The sequence below is a fragment of the Eumetopias jubatus genome, unplaced genomic scaffold, assembly GCF_037043125.1.
Source record: "Eumetopias jubatus isolate StellerSeaLion01/CBP00866 unplaced genomic scaffold, mEumJub1_p1.0 scaffold_9, whole genome shotgun sequence".
Classification (NCBI taxonomy): Eukaryota; Metazoa; Chordata; class Mammalia; order Carnivora; family Otariidae; genus Eumetopias; species Eumetopias jubatus.
The window spans coordinates 83,703,213-83,718,406 of NW_028274815.1; positions in this window are offsets into that span (position 1 = coordinate 83,703,213).

The following is a 15,194-nucleotide window of genomic DNA, read 5'->3' on the forward strand; positions in this document are numbered from 1 at the left end:
ATAAGCCAGACACGAAAGGACAAATAGTGTGTGATTCTACCTATATAAGGTACCTACAGTAGTCAAATTCACAGAGGCAGAAAGGAGAGTGGTGGTTACCAGAGGCTGAGGTGAGGAGTTTAGTGGGCCGGGGGGCGGGGGGGAGTGGTGGTTAATGTTTAATGGGGATAAGGTTTCAGTTTGGGAAGGTGGATTGATTCTGGAGATGGATGGTGTGATGGTTATACAACAATGTGAACTGCACACTTAAAAATGGTTAAAATGCCAAACTTTTTTATGCATATTTTATCACGGTAAAAAACACACAGCAAAGGACCAGTGCCACTATTCACTGAAATCTCCTGATAAAAATCAAGAAAAATCAAATGGGAACAGATCTTTCTGTTCAAGCCAATTAAAAAAAATGTCCAAAATGATAAGCCCTATTTAATATTTTTGCTGCCTACTCATCTGTTTCAGATTCTCTTTTCTGTGACATCTGTCATGTTGCCTTGTCTAGACCTAGCCATGTGAGAGGGCTTCTGGTCTTCTTCTTGACTATAAAGACGTCTCTCCAAGTCCACGGTCTTGGGTTCTAATAAGTCCTCCATATGTTTGGGACATTTTCATCTGTTCTCAATTTACTAAAAATTTTTATTACGCATGAAGAGTTTATTCTACTAAACTGATGAATCAAATTTATTTGTTTCTCTTCAAGGACATCAGTGTTGTTTGGTTTCATTTGATTACAAAGGTTTTTAGGATACTCATATAACCTAGTTTTCTCACACTTAAAATGAGCTGTAGGTTTAGTCATAGGAAATTTCTTCTGATTAATTTCCACAGGTTGAATGTCCTCATCTCTGGTGTCAGAATTTTGAATGAGCCCAAGCATTTAACACAAATATATTTCTCTCTCCTTGTTTCTCTTCATTCTTGTACCTATGTTCAGTAGAGCATGCTTATCTTGTACCTTTGTTTCCTTAGCATTAATTCACTAATGATTTAAAGTTCTGTTGCCCAGGGACAGATCAAACCTGAAAAAGAGGGAACTGGCACTTAGGACTCAATGCATTTTTTTTAAAGGATTTCAAAGTGAAATTTTATAACTAGTTTGTTTGTATGTCTCAGTTGTGCCCAACCAACGTCACTGATGTCTATCTTGCGTGGTGTCAATGTGAATTAAAATTAAAATATCCTTTATGTGACCAGAAAATAAATTCATGGTCATCACAGATGCTTGCTACATAAGCAATTTATTTATTTTCTATTTTCTATAGCTAACTCTGGCAAAGATCAGATGAAAGGTACTATTTGGGAAAAATCTTCATAGCTCTCCTAAACAAGCCAGGCTTTGATGAGCGCCCTGGTGCCTAGTTACATGCTTGAAATTTGTTGCCTGATCATTTGACCCCTGAGTCCTGCTTTTATTACATCACTCACTCACCAACAACTCCTTTTCCTTCAAAAGATTTTTTTTTTCTGTGTTCACAAACTCCTGGTTGTGAAACATGAGTTCAGTGTGGAGAGCTTCCATTTAGGTGGTACTTTGTTTAGCGGGAAGAGAGGATGCATTTTTCATGTTTCTCTATGCACACATCTTTATGTTTTATCAAAAAAAAAAAGCTAGAATAGAATGAGTTCTTTACTTTCAAAAATATAATAAAAGAACATGGTTCCATCAAAAAAGATTTTGACTTCTCTTAAGTGACATACATTGTATTTGTATACTATTTCTATCCTACTGTAATCTGCAAAGTATGTGATGAAAGGAATCCCATTCCTCTTCAAATCCACATTAGAAGCATACAGATAAAGCCTACATTCACGGTTTGTTGGATCTATGGCTTCATAGGCAATCCTCATCATTGCACATGTGGACCTACTCTTTCAACCAATGTCTAGTCTAACCTCCCACTGGGTGTTTTATTTGAAATGGTTATAATTTCTTCCCTGTACACGCCCCAAACCATGTATTTCTTCCCTAGGCAAATCAGGAAGTCTAGTCCTGCCTGGGGTATGACTATGATCCTAGTGACCCCTTCTGGTACCATCTTGGATTTATTCCTTACCTTCAATATTAGCCCAATGACATTATGCTGTCATTAATTCTGTACTGACTGCTGAGGAAGTGCAGGCTCTTTTCTCTCTGACGTTTCCAAAACTATCCCTTTCTCTTCATTCCTCCCGACATCCTAGTTCAGGTTCAGGTTCTCATCGCCTCTCCCCTGGATGACTGCAGTTTACCTGTAGTTGTCCCTTCTGCTCCTGGCACCTCCCACCAACCACCACACACACACACACCAACAGACACCAAGCCCACCAATATCTAAGCAATATCTTGAAAGGCTCTCTTTCTTTAAGTCATGCTACTACACGGAAGCACTCACTGATGCACATTATACCACCTCAAATCTAAGCTCATTTTCTTAATTATTGGACATTTATTAAATGAAATACCTCTGGAGACTCTTCATAACCTGGCTTCCTGTCTTCCCAACCTGCTTACCATCACCACCCTGTCGATAATATGGACTCTGTCTAATGGTCTCCATCGTAATATGGACTCCAGATCCGGCTGGACTCATTCCTGCCTCCACACCATCTCTCGTGTTCTTTTTTTTTTATTTTTTTAATTTTATTTATTTATTCATGAAAGACAGAGAGAGAGAGAGAGGCAGAGGGAGAAGCAGGCTCCCAAGGAGCAGGGAGCCCGACACGGGACTCGATTCCAGGACCCTGGGATCACAACCTGAGCCGAAGGCAGACGCTTAACCATCTGAGCCACCCAGGCGCCCATCTCTCGTGTTCTTTCTCCACCTCTAGTCCTCTCTATTCTTCCTGCCTTCAGACCAAATCCTTTCTATCTTGGAAAGTTTTCCTAATAAATCTGAACGTTACTGATGTCACATTCCCCTGCAAAACACCTAGTCAGTTCAATCCAATTTCATGTTATTCTTTGTCACTAAGTACAATTTCTTGCCAACCAACCGATAGGCTCATTCAGACAAGCGTCTGTTTTACATTCTCCTGTAACTCCTTTGAGGGTGCCCAAAGTGCTTCGCATGTAGAGAAAATATGTTGGTTGATTAATTACTTAGTTCCCTTCCATTTGTCCTACTGTATGCACTGTATGCACTAGGAAACTTTATTCATAACCATATGTCCTTTAGCTACTCCAGGAAAAGCAGGGGGAGCCAATTGTATTAATGATTATTGAATAAGAACTGATAAGTCTTCAGGAGAGATAATGCAGCTGGATAGCTCCTACAGAAAGTCATTTGGCAAAAGTCAGGCCATATTTCTAGGTAGTTTGACACCCTCCCAAGATAAGGCACACTCTGGTAGACAACTATGTCTGGTATGAAAATACATTTTGGAGCTGTTGAACTGGGGTTCTTCTGATTATTTGCCTATTCAAGATTGGAAATATCCATTAATGTTTGAATTAATAGGGTGGGGAGGATTGTCTACAACTTCCCCGTGATTGAGATCTTGGTCCCAGCTCCCCGAATGATTTGCATGTGGAGACCCTGTCAATATGTTTCTGGAGAGTCTGGTGAAAAATGCATGAATAAAGATCAGAAATTGCATTTCCTGCTTGCCTTAAATGAGGGGAGACTTGAAGGGTGGGAGTTGCCTTCCCCCTTGGCCATGAGACAATTGTATCAGAGTGTTCTGTTTTGTTCTGGCTGGATAGTGTCTACTTATCAAAAGCAGGAAATTGCATTTTAACTTGGATCTGTGGGATCCTGCCGGGGAGGGGTTGATCTGGTTAGGAGGGTGGAAGTGGGAGGAGGGCTAGGGCAGAGAACAGTCAGTACCAGGCCTTGGCGGGGCCTGCGGCCATCAGGAGCTTGGCAGGAACAGAAACTGCATTAAAACAGAACGAACGAAAACAAAAGACATGGGTTGAAGATGTGAGCAAGCATGTCCTCTCCAGATGTGAAGATACCGAGGAGCGATTTTTGTGAGCTAGAGGGGAACACTGCTCCCACTGTAGAGTTGGCGCATCCTTACCAGCTACGTAATATGAGCGCTGATTCATTTATAGCCCTGAAGAGGAAAGAAGCAGCAAAGTTGTATGATGCCAGATTACAGGCATCATTGATACTGAGATAGGAATATCCACATGCTGTGAAAGAGCTTGGGGGGGGTGGGAGGGGGAAGGGAAGGGAAGGCAGATTTTGTGAGCAATCTTTTGTTTGTGTTCAGTTGATAATGAATGTGAGGATGAATTTTAGCTAATGAAAAGACAATGAGAGCTATTAGGGAATTTTAATATACAGGAATATGAAAGCAAAATCGCATTTATTCACTCTTCTGTAAACAAAAGCAAGTAAATACTAATTGGACATTCAGCAATTAAAATTTGATCTAATAGAATGCATAGAAACTAGTTGATTCTTACCTTTTAAATAGGTGTTCAGAAAGCCTGAGATTCATCCATTTTCCAAGTGAAAGATGTGTGTGTGTGTGTGTGTGTGAGTGTGTGTGTGTGTGTGTGTGTGTGTGTTGCAAAGACGTGAAAAAAACAAAGACAGACTTTAGATTCTCAATAAACAAGTATACACATATAAATATACACACATGTAGATATAAGGAGCCATGGAATCTGTTAGGAAACAAAATAACATGAGAGAATATTACTAAAATTATAGCTAAAATCTAAGCCGGAAGAATGTAATCATTTGTCTTCTTCGACTTTTCATTCTTTTATATTCCTGTAACTCCAGCTACATTATAATTATGATTTTGACATTACATGTGAGTGCAAATGATAAGTTAAATATGCAAAAACACAGTTCTATTTTCCTAAGTCTAAGTTGCTTTTCTCTCTGCTGGCCTTATTATAATAGTCTTTCAATAAGGAAGCCACTGGAGTGGGCGTTCATGGTTTGCTGTTATTCTTCACTTCACCGTAACTGATATTCCATCTTCTGTAATAATGTTAAAGAATTGCAAATCGGAAAATAAACCAATTCCACTAAGATTTATCTTCATTTGAAAATGTTCTGTATTTGAGACTGGTGTACACAGACCGGGAACCAGATATTTACTAGGTAGATTTTCCATAGCGTATTTCATACAAAACTATATAGGCAGAGGATATTTTGAAGGTAGAATCAAGAGAGAGAGAGGGAGAGAGAGAGAGAACTTCTTCAGATGGAAAGTGGTTTCCATGTCATTTTTAAAAATGTTAATGCTTGTAAATCTATTTAATTAAAATGTTAAAGGCCTGGACTCCATTCCCTATTGTGATACTTACAGCCAGAAAGACTGAAATTAAATCCTCTAACATTGTTTTCTTCATTTCGCCAGCACTTTGCCTGCCCCTGGAAGTGCCTAGGCTTTATTTTTTTATTTACTTACATCCTCAACAGCTCTGGCTAAAACATAGTTAATGTACCAACTGCAATTAGCCAACTGTCAAAGTCTCAACTCCCAACCGTTGATAAGCTTCATTTAACTAATTTGAGAAGTGGAAGTTTGATTTTTTTTTCCAGGAAGGTAGCTTGTTTCCTTATTTCCTGTCAAGAGAGCCAAGTCCTGTGACCTATGGTTAAAAGGGCTCTTTGTAATTAAGTCGGGGATTCTCCAAGTGAACAGTTCTCACAGTAGGAGGGAAAAAAATTAGAAAGAGAGAGAGACAGAGACAGAGACAGAGACAGAGGAGGAAGCATGACACCACTTAAACAAGTAATGGGAGCCCAGCCAATGCCTGGTCCCCTCTGCTGCTGAGCCCCGTGCGGTCCATACACCTTCAGCCCCATTGGCTCTCAGTCCATTTCTTGGAGCGCCGAGTCTATTAAGACCTTGGCCAGTGGGCCTATCACAGGACATACTCCCTCCGCGGCACCTGTGCACAGACAACCAGAAACTGATCAACCGTGTTATATCAATAACATTCTCACACCAGGTTGTGTAAATTGATCTTTTACAATTTCTCTCGGTGACAGTCTCTGTAACCAACAAGATAAATCATTCCTCCTGTGGCTTTTTTATTGATTGCTGAGACCTGTATAAAAATTACACTGCTCAAGCTGTGAAGTGAACATCCTCATAAAAGAAGACTTTTTATTTACAATCAAAATATATTTGGGCCCAGATCAAGTGCAGATTTACTAGCTCAGAACTACGAGAACAGTGAAATTTAACAGACTTAGGGAAAACTAGAAATTCAAAAGAAACACCCCCCCGCCCCCCCGTCACCAAAAACCAACCATCATAAACTACAAGAATACACACAACGTGCCTCAAATTAAGACCACTCTTTTTTTTTAAAGAAAAACTTTACACATTTGAGTTTAAGCTTAACAGTGAACAGAAAGCCATCTGCTAAAAAAAAAGAAAAGAAAAAGTGCCACAACCAAATTAATCTTTGCGATGAATTTTATAAACTACACAAATTGCCTTGTGATAACACCCCCACCCAGTTCTTGTTATAATACTAAAAACAAGAGCCTGGAGCCCTTTTTGTGTGGTCAAAAAAGCTTTGGTAGCTTAGACAAAATCATAGAACAAGATGCACCTCAAAGATGAGACTTCATCTTTAAAAAAAAAAAAGTTTCACTCCCATGATTTTGCAATCATGAAAATATCTTCAGCTCCCCTACAAGAGTAATTTAAAATTCCGGAGGACTTAGAATTTTTAAACGTTGCAATACAGACAATAGATATCTTCAAATACACATTTTTACACAAATCGCATCTTGGAACGTAAACTTTCTTTTCAACCCTATATTCTACTAAAGACATGAACACAATTGCAGTTTGAAAGCACTGTGCTGAGGAGAGTCTTAAAGTGACAACTCTGCGCACAGCCTTCCTGAAACTTCTTGCCTTCAGCTTTCCTCCGGGTGCGCGATTTTAAATCACCTGCTAATCAACACGGTTCCTTCCTGAGGCAGAGTCACAGCTCGAGCTCCAGAATCCCCTTTTTTGAAAAGTACAAAAGCAAAATGTTCAATATTTTTTGCATCATCTCATAGGATGAGTTAATGATGTTTATAAACTGAAGAGAATTACCCTAAGTTATGGCTGCCTGAAATAGCTTTCCAGGCATGCCCTGTGAGGCGGGTATTGTGTTCGATTCAAATAGCATTTCACAGACCTAAGAATCGGAGCATAGCCTTTTGTATACATCTAAGAGGGGGAGGACAGAGATGGTTCTTTTTTGTCCCTTCCCCTTGAGCCTTTGCCCGGTTTCTCTGAAGCTAGGCTCTTTATTTGCAGTTTTAGAGGAGGCCTTTTCAATGGAACAGGCCAAAGAGGCGGGCGGGGGAGAGAGAAGGGTGGTTTGGGCTCGGGTTCCTCACTTTGCTGGCCAGGAGGGAAGGTGACAGTGTGACCGTCTGGAGTTGAGGCTCCCTCACCTCTCTGGGAGACACTTTCACTCAGAAAGAGCAGTAGCAACACACACATTCCGGACAGACAACGCTAAAGAGGAAAAAGCAACTGGCTCTGGAAGCCCTGCTAGAAAGGGGCTTGCTGCACACAGCGGATGTCTCCTCGTTATAAAGAAACATTTGCAAGAGCTCATCTCCTAGCGACTGGTTCACTGCTCAGCCCTGCTTCTGCCTTCCTCCCCGTGGCCACCGGCCCAGCTCCTGGCAGGGCAGGGTTCAGCCTTCTGTTTACATCTGGGCAATCCTTGCGCCTGTGCACAAAGACCCACTGTGCCCAGGTTCACCGACTGTCTTTTGGTTCTTTGTAACTCTTGATTGAGTTCTTTGGAAGGCTTTCTCGCTGCTTCCCGTAGCACACTTCCTATGGGCATTGACCGCCCCCACCAAAACCCCCGTGAAAAGGACTACAGCCCCGAGGGCCCCGGGGGGCTCGCGGGTTCGGGTCCCCCCCGTCCCGGCGGCGTGGGAATGCCGTGTGCCCGGAGCCCACTCGGAGGCACATCCTCTCCATTTCTCCTCGCCTGCGAAAGTGACACGTCTGCGGCCGCACATTGTCGCCGATTGTGGGAAAGGGCCGCCCGTCTTTCCGCCGCTCCCGGCCGCCCTAATGAGGGAACAATCGGGCTCCCCGGAGCTGCCGGCGGGGTCAGGCCCGGCGCCCCGCACAATGGGCGCGGCGCCCGAGCCCCTGACAGCGCCATAAATTGGCGGTGCAAAGCTGAGCGCTCGGTGGTCCCCCGGAGGAAAGAGCCGCCGCCGGGAGCGCGAAAAGACGAGTCCGGGAGCCCGCCAGGGAGCCAGTGGTGTTTTTTCTAGATCACCTTGTTGGAACTTAGAGTAGCAGAGGTCAGACGGGAGGGACAATAGCAGGGTCCAAGGGTGAACTCCAGGGGAGGGGGGGGCGCTGAACCCTGGCTCCCAGGTCGAGCAGTATGAATGGGGTGGGAGCTGAAGTCGGGGGGCCCAGAGGGGCCCCAGAGTGGGAGGGTCGCAAGGGCCAGCCTGGCCCAGAAAGCCCCCTTCCCCCTCTCCGCCCCAGAGAAAGGAGTGGCCCAGAATGAAGAAGAGATTTCTGCTGCTCACAAAGGATTTTCTTTTTTCTTTTCTTTCTTTCTTTCTTTTTTTTATTGCTTCCTGCTCTCTCTTTTGAAAGATATTTACACAGATCTTATCAGATAGGAACAAGATAAGAAAACCACTAGGTGTGCACTTTTTTGTCCGGGAAGATATACATATGATGCAAAAAGTATCTTTTGAAGTGTTTTTTTTTTTTAATTGTAAACCAAAACAGTTTTGGAAGAAAAAAACAATAATTTTTGTTCAATCCCAGAGAAAGTGACAGAGGGTTGCTCTTTCTGGTTTTCATTTAGCATCAATATGGGATGGGGTTTTTTTGTTTGTTTTTTGTTTTTTATCTCTCCAGGGAACAGATAGAAAAAAAGAAGGGCAACTAGCTGGGGAGAGAGAGGGAAGCTTATATGAGCAGGATTAGGTGAGCTTTTAACTGGAAAAAAAATTGTATTAAAAAAAAATGTTTGCCAAACTCACATCAACAAATGTGGCCAGATATCTGGTTTTAATAGCATGACTCCAGAGTTTCGGTCTATTGCAGACTTGGGGCTGCCAAAATCCTCCACCAATCATGACCTCCCCAAACTCACGAATTTCAATTAAATGAGCCCAAAGAGTTGATTGCTAGACATGGTCACTATTTACTGCCGAAACTGCGTTTGCATGTGCTGTGGTTGTCGGGGTTTCCCTCTTTTTCTTAATTCTTTTGGAGATGAGACTATGACCCTATAGAGGACAAAGTGTCAGTGGAGTACTGGGCAGGGGATGACCGTGTGGGTTTACTGTTATCCTGAGTGAGAACAGACTCGGCCCAACACTGTGCACTTCGTGTACCTCCCTGCCTGCCCCAGCTCCCAACTTCTCTCTTTAAAGGTCTAACTCACATCCCATAAGGAACGGTGCAAAGCCCAAGCTATGCTGCAAAAAATATATATATATATGGGTTTGCAAAGATGGCCCTCCCTGGTGTCCCTGGAGCCAGGACCCGCCGGTTTCCACTGCCCCAGGGCACGGTGCGGACCGGGCAGTGGCCAAGCCTCCCTTGCCCCCTGCTTCAGGCACCTTCCACGGAGACAGGAAACCACAGAGAAGAAGCAGGGATGTTATCTGATCCACCTGCCAGGCCCCCACCCCCCACCCCGCACCCCAGAATCCAAACAGAGGAACCCCACTGGTAATCCCATCTCTCAGCTTCCGGGCTTTGTGGAGTCCACAGGGGGTGTGGCCACACCAAACTGGAGTTGGTGGGTGGAAAGGCAGGGAGGAGATGGGGAAATCACAAGAGAGAAGGTAGTTACGCTTTTATATAAAAGATATGAACCACCTTTGGTTCGATTGATTGATTTTCTGCTTTATTGTTCTCTGAAACCTAAAGCCTAAAGTTGCCTAAAAGAGGGTGAGTTATTCTTCTTACCTCATTTTTCCTGGTATAGGAGGAGCACTGTGGAATAAGGAAAAAGGAAATGTGTCCGAGTACCCTCTCCAGGAAGCAATGTGACCTAACATTCTTTGTACCGAACCAAAGAATTAGATAAATATGTATTTAAGGGTTATCCCTGAAAGTTTGAAAAAGAAAACTTACTTGTAAGGTAAATCGGATTGAGTTTCCCTCTTAATCTGATTACCTTGGAATACACGGCTTGCTTCCTGAGGGTGGGTAATAATTGATAACTTCTTGGGGCAGAGAGTTACTGAAAAACCATTTGGAGGCAAAAACCAAGGTGTATGTTCTAAATTAGGGCTCCAAATTAAGTTGGATAACAGTTTTGTTTACATTCTTCAGGTGCTTTCTAAAGATTCCTATTAAAAAAAAAAATCACATTTTCCCATAATTTATCTAGAAAGAGAAGCCAAACACATATCTTTCAAACTAGGAAAAACTAGTCACAAACAGTATTCCAAATAAGACAAACACAAATTTTCTTTCAAATAGAAATGGGGCTATGGGAGAGTGGGAGATATTTCATTTCTAAGTTATAACATTTCTAAGTTACAGCCTGTTTTTCTTTATGAATACAACACTGATCCTCAGAGGCACACCCAAGTGAAGAATTCCCTAAATATTCCCAAAATCTTATGTTGAAAACAATACTAGGTCAACACTTTAGCAGGACATTGCAAAGGGTTCTTGTCCCTGAGACTTGAAGCTGAAAAACCTTTTTCCACTAACAACCTGTTGTTTTGACAGTTTAATAGTGCTGCTATTTACCTGGAGTGGTTTAAAAAAAAAAAGTTTGAATGGAAAATAAACTTGAGGGATAAGGCGAAATTAATATCCCTACAGACTTTCCATTGTACATTGTTCATCACTCGAGACAATTAAAAAGAGCTTTGAAATCACAGCACTTATTTGTGATACTACTAACATCTATTCTTCCCCTCTTATTATTGAAACATATGTGATAGAGGAAAGTGTGTGGTTATCTTTTACACCTGACTGCATTTCCCAACCCTTGAGGGAAAAACCTAGATACACTTCTGGATTCTTCAATGGTCCCACTTCGTTGTTCCACGTAAAAAGCTTGAATGATTTCTCCATTTCCCACCTGCTTCCAGGTTGCTGAAATAATACATTTAAAAAGAGAAAGACCAAATGGAATGGGAGATATTATTATTCCAACCTTGTATTATAAGCGTGTCACGTGTCCTAGAAGAATTGTTCATGTGGTGAAGGAATAATAAGAAAGAAAACACAGCCAAGAGGCCCTGTTGCTGAGTGTTCTCAACAATGGACAACCTCTAAGGATTCTCGCCTGCAATCCTGGCTCTGTCATCAATTCACTGTATGCCTTTGGGTAAGTCACTTAACCTTTCTGGGTCTCACTTTCCCTGTGGGCAAAATGGCGGTTATTATAATAACCCTCTTTACCAGTATTTTGCAAAGAACAATGATTACAAATGAATGCAAATCATCTTGTGTGTGTTAAGAATGACATACAAGTGCTAAGAAATAGCATAAGCTTGTAGTTCACAGTACACTTTTCCAAGAACAACAGGCGGGTATTGCAAGCATGGAATGATAACAGCGACCACCGGGCAGATTAGAATTCTTTAGAAAGAATTCACAATTAGTCACTGGACCAAAATGGGGAAGTAGGAAAGGAGAATCAACTCTCATTTTTTTAATATGAATTTTGTCAAAAATGATTTGGACGTTAACAAACCAGAAATTGTGCTTAGTATAGTTAACTTAAAATTGTTGTAGAAATATTAAATGTTATGTATTTTACATGTAGAAAATCGATACACAACTTAAAGAGGGAATTTATTTATTTATTTATACACAACTCAGAGGTTTATTATTTATAGCGTGTGTCTTGTTCCATGATGAAGGAGGGTTTTACATGTGGCTTTGTAAGGAGAGGGAAGATATGTAATGATTAACTACATGTTCAGTAATGCTTTATTTGGTTTGCTTCTGAAGAACAACAATTAGCAGATTTAAAGACAAATTATATTTAAAAACGTACTTAAAGTCATATTCTTCTATTTTTATAAAATCTCAAAACTGGAGAAAAATGTCAAATGAGGAACATATAGAATATTTATGGTAACAAAAGATTAATATCATGCATACAGACAGAACTATCACAAGTCAATAAAAAAAATGAACAACTCAGGGAAAAAAGGAGAATTGATACGAACAAGCAATTAGCAAAATAATAGATACAATTGTCCAACTCACAAAGAGGTGTTTAACTGCAGTAAGAAATTAAAGTTAAAATGCCCTGTGCCATGCTTCGGGTCGTCGTAGAGAATACGCTAATACTTCCTGAGGAAATAACCACAAGTAATTATTAAACACTATAAAAAGTGCTGTGCCCTTTTTCCCAGCTACTTCATTTCTAGAAGTTTGTGATAAAAAAAAAATCATTGTTCCCTAAGACTTAACTATAAGGATGATGATGATAGCATTGTTCATTACAGTGAATAATTACAAACAACTCTAAATCCAAAACAATGGGACAACTAGTTCAATAAACTCTGGTATGTGCATAAAATGCATTATGATATAACCAAGAGAAAAGATGTCGTGGTGGCTACAAATTCATACCAAGTAGAAGGATCTCTACATACAAAAGTGGGTGAGAAACAACATTAAGGGTATGATTGTACTTTGAGAAAAGAAGAAACAGGTTGGATGGGCTAGTTTATGTTGTGATATTACAAATACTTAAGAATTTAAATGTCTTATAACAATAAATGTTTAATCCTCACTTGCATTTCAGGTTCGTCTTGCAGCAACCGCAGACTCTACCCCACATGACCTCACTCTGTGACTCAGGGTGAAGGGGCCACCATCTGAAACATGGACGACCACCAACCGATCACTGTGGCAGAGGGAGAGAGCTCCACTGTCCAGAACAGTAGCCACTACCTACATGCAGCTTTGAGTCCATGAAATGAGGCCTGTGTGAATTTAGATGGTTCTAAGTCTAATATATGCACCTGATTTCAAAAAACTTGTAGAAATAATAATAATAAAAGAACATAAAATATCTCATTAACCTTAGTTGAGTATATGTTGAATCTATTTTGAATAGCTTAGGTTAAAGAAAATAGCTTGTGAAAATTCATTTCACCTGTTTCTTATACTGTTTTAATGTGGCTACTAAAAAATTTAAAATTATGTATGTGACTTACATTCATGTGAGCTCCAGTGTTCTAGAGTGTCTTGAACTATCAATTCAATCACCTCATTGGCTAGAATCAGTCACATGACCCCCCACAATCACAAGAAGGCCAGAGAGCACAATCCTACAATGTACCCAGAAGGCAGCAAATTGAAAATATTTGGTGAGTAGTCCTAATAAGTGCCACAGAAAGAGAGAAAGTTTGAGGGGATGCGCAAATTCTGAAGAGTACATTTGAGATCATCTGTGCTAAATACAGGCTACTCACTATAAGAAAATTTACTTGGAAGCCCTTCGAAGTGCCTTCAAGATCTAACCAGTCTGCCTCTAGAGCAACTAAAAAAGTTATGTGATGGCCTTGTAACATCTGATGGAGAGAAAAATGCTACATATATTAAGACACTGTAGGCAGAGAAGAAAAAAGGACCAGCAACGATTTGAAGAAAAAAAAGTCAACACACACACAAGGGCAGACATTTGCAGAGATGATATGCGGATTTGCTATTGAGCTGTTCTTCGCTGCACAATTCTGTGCAGTATGGATGCCCCAAACTGAGAAGCAACAAGGATGGGCTGAGTCCTGGACGCCGTTCTAAGGAAAGCTGAGGGGTCAGCAAATGTATGTTTGTGTGTGGATATGTCCATACTTACTGGAAAACCTCAAATTCCATACTCCAAAAGCTCTATATTCTTCATCACTTGCTAATGGGATCCTGTGTGATTTCAAATACGTTCTTTTTGCTTATTTCTATTGCCAGGTCATCTTCAAAAAGCTAATGATATTCAAAATTCCTTGTCATACTCTTTGCTCAGGACTCAAAGCAGTAATGCAGCCAGGCTGATTTCAACTAGAGCAAGACAAGATAATGTAATGAGTGCTCCAGAGGCAGGCTGCCTGGGTTCAAATTGCCAACCATGATTGCATAACCACTCTCTTCCTCCATTAATCCATCTGTAAAATGGGAATGATATCCGTATTTATTTCAGAGGGTTGTGAGCAAAAATCCAAATGTGTAAAGAAGTGAACACCCAGCTAGAATCTGCTACTAAATTTTAGTTTTCAAATTTATAACAAAGACTAAAATCAGCCGAGCTATACTCCGGTCTGCAGCTGGTATTTGGAGAAGCATTAGCAGAATTCCCTTCATCTTTGCTCATTCCTTCCCTTAAAAGATCTCCAGTTTGGAAATGCCATCTTTCCCCCTACAACTGCACAAGCCACTGACTTGTCAGGGGGAAAATACAAAGACTTCCACATTTTTGCATCTCTGTCTCCTGAATTAGTACTCCACTTCTGAATTTAAGGGACCAAAGCACCGTTCAGTGTTTTAAGAGTGAGTAAAATACATAAAAATTAGAATGGCTGTGACAAGTTAACATCAATTTGAACGAGACTAGAAAAATGAAATTCTGTAGATGAGTGCTTCCGTTTCAAATGGCTTTACCGGTTTTCAAATGATTACACAATTTTGTTTCATTCCCTTCAAATTTACAAATTAGTATTTTTAAGAGACGGAGTTAATAACAAGTTGAGTTGAAACATATTAAAAACTATAAAGGTTCCCTCAACTGAAGTTCGGAATTTTGCTGTATAAAACTGACTTAGAGTTACAATAAAAATAGCAATATCGTGCAATAGTATGTTTGTATTTCTCAGTTCAATTGCTTTTTCTTTTCAAACCGTAGGCCACTAAGACATGCCTGAGTGAAATTTCCTAGGAGCCAAATAATTAATCCAACATTTATCCAAAATGCTGAACTAACTTACATTCATTCTTCAGATGAATATCATACCTTGATGGTGATCTACAAATTGTTTTCAAGCTTAGGCTTATAAAGGTATTATAAAGTGTTCTGATTAATCAAGAAGAACACCTTGTAATTTGTTACATGTGGAATGTAGCTACCCAACTCCCTGAATGTTTTAACAAAATACTTGTAAATTTGCACCACCCAAACTGTACCTCCACCAACCAAGAGCAAAAGATGATGCCAACACCAACAAAAGGTAAGAGAAGGATAAATTTCAAAAGATTCTAGCTGTTTCTGTGCCCTCCGCACCCTTCGAGGGAAATCAAGAATTGAAAGGGATCATAGGCTT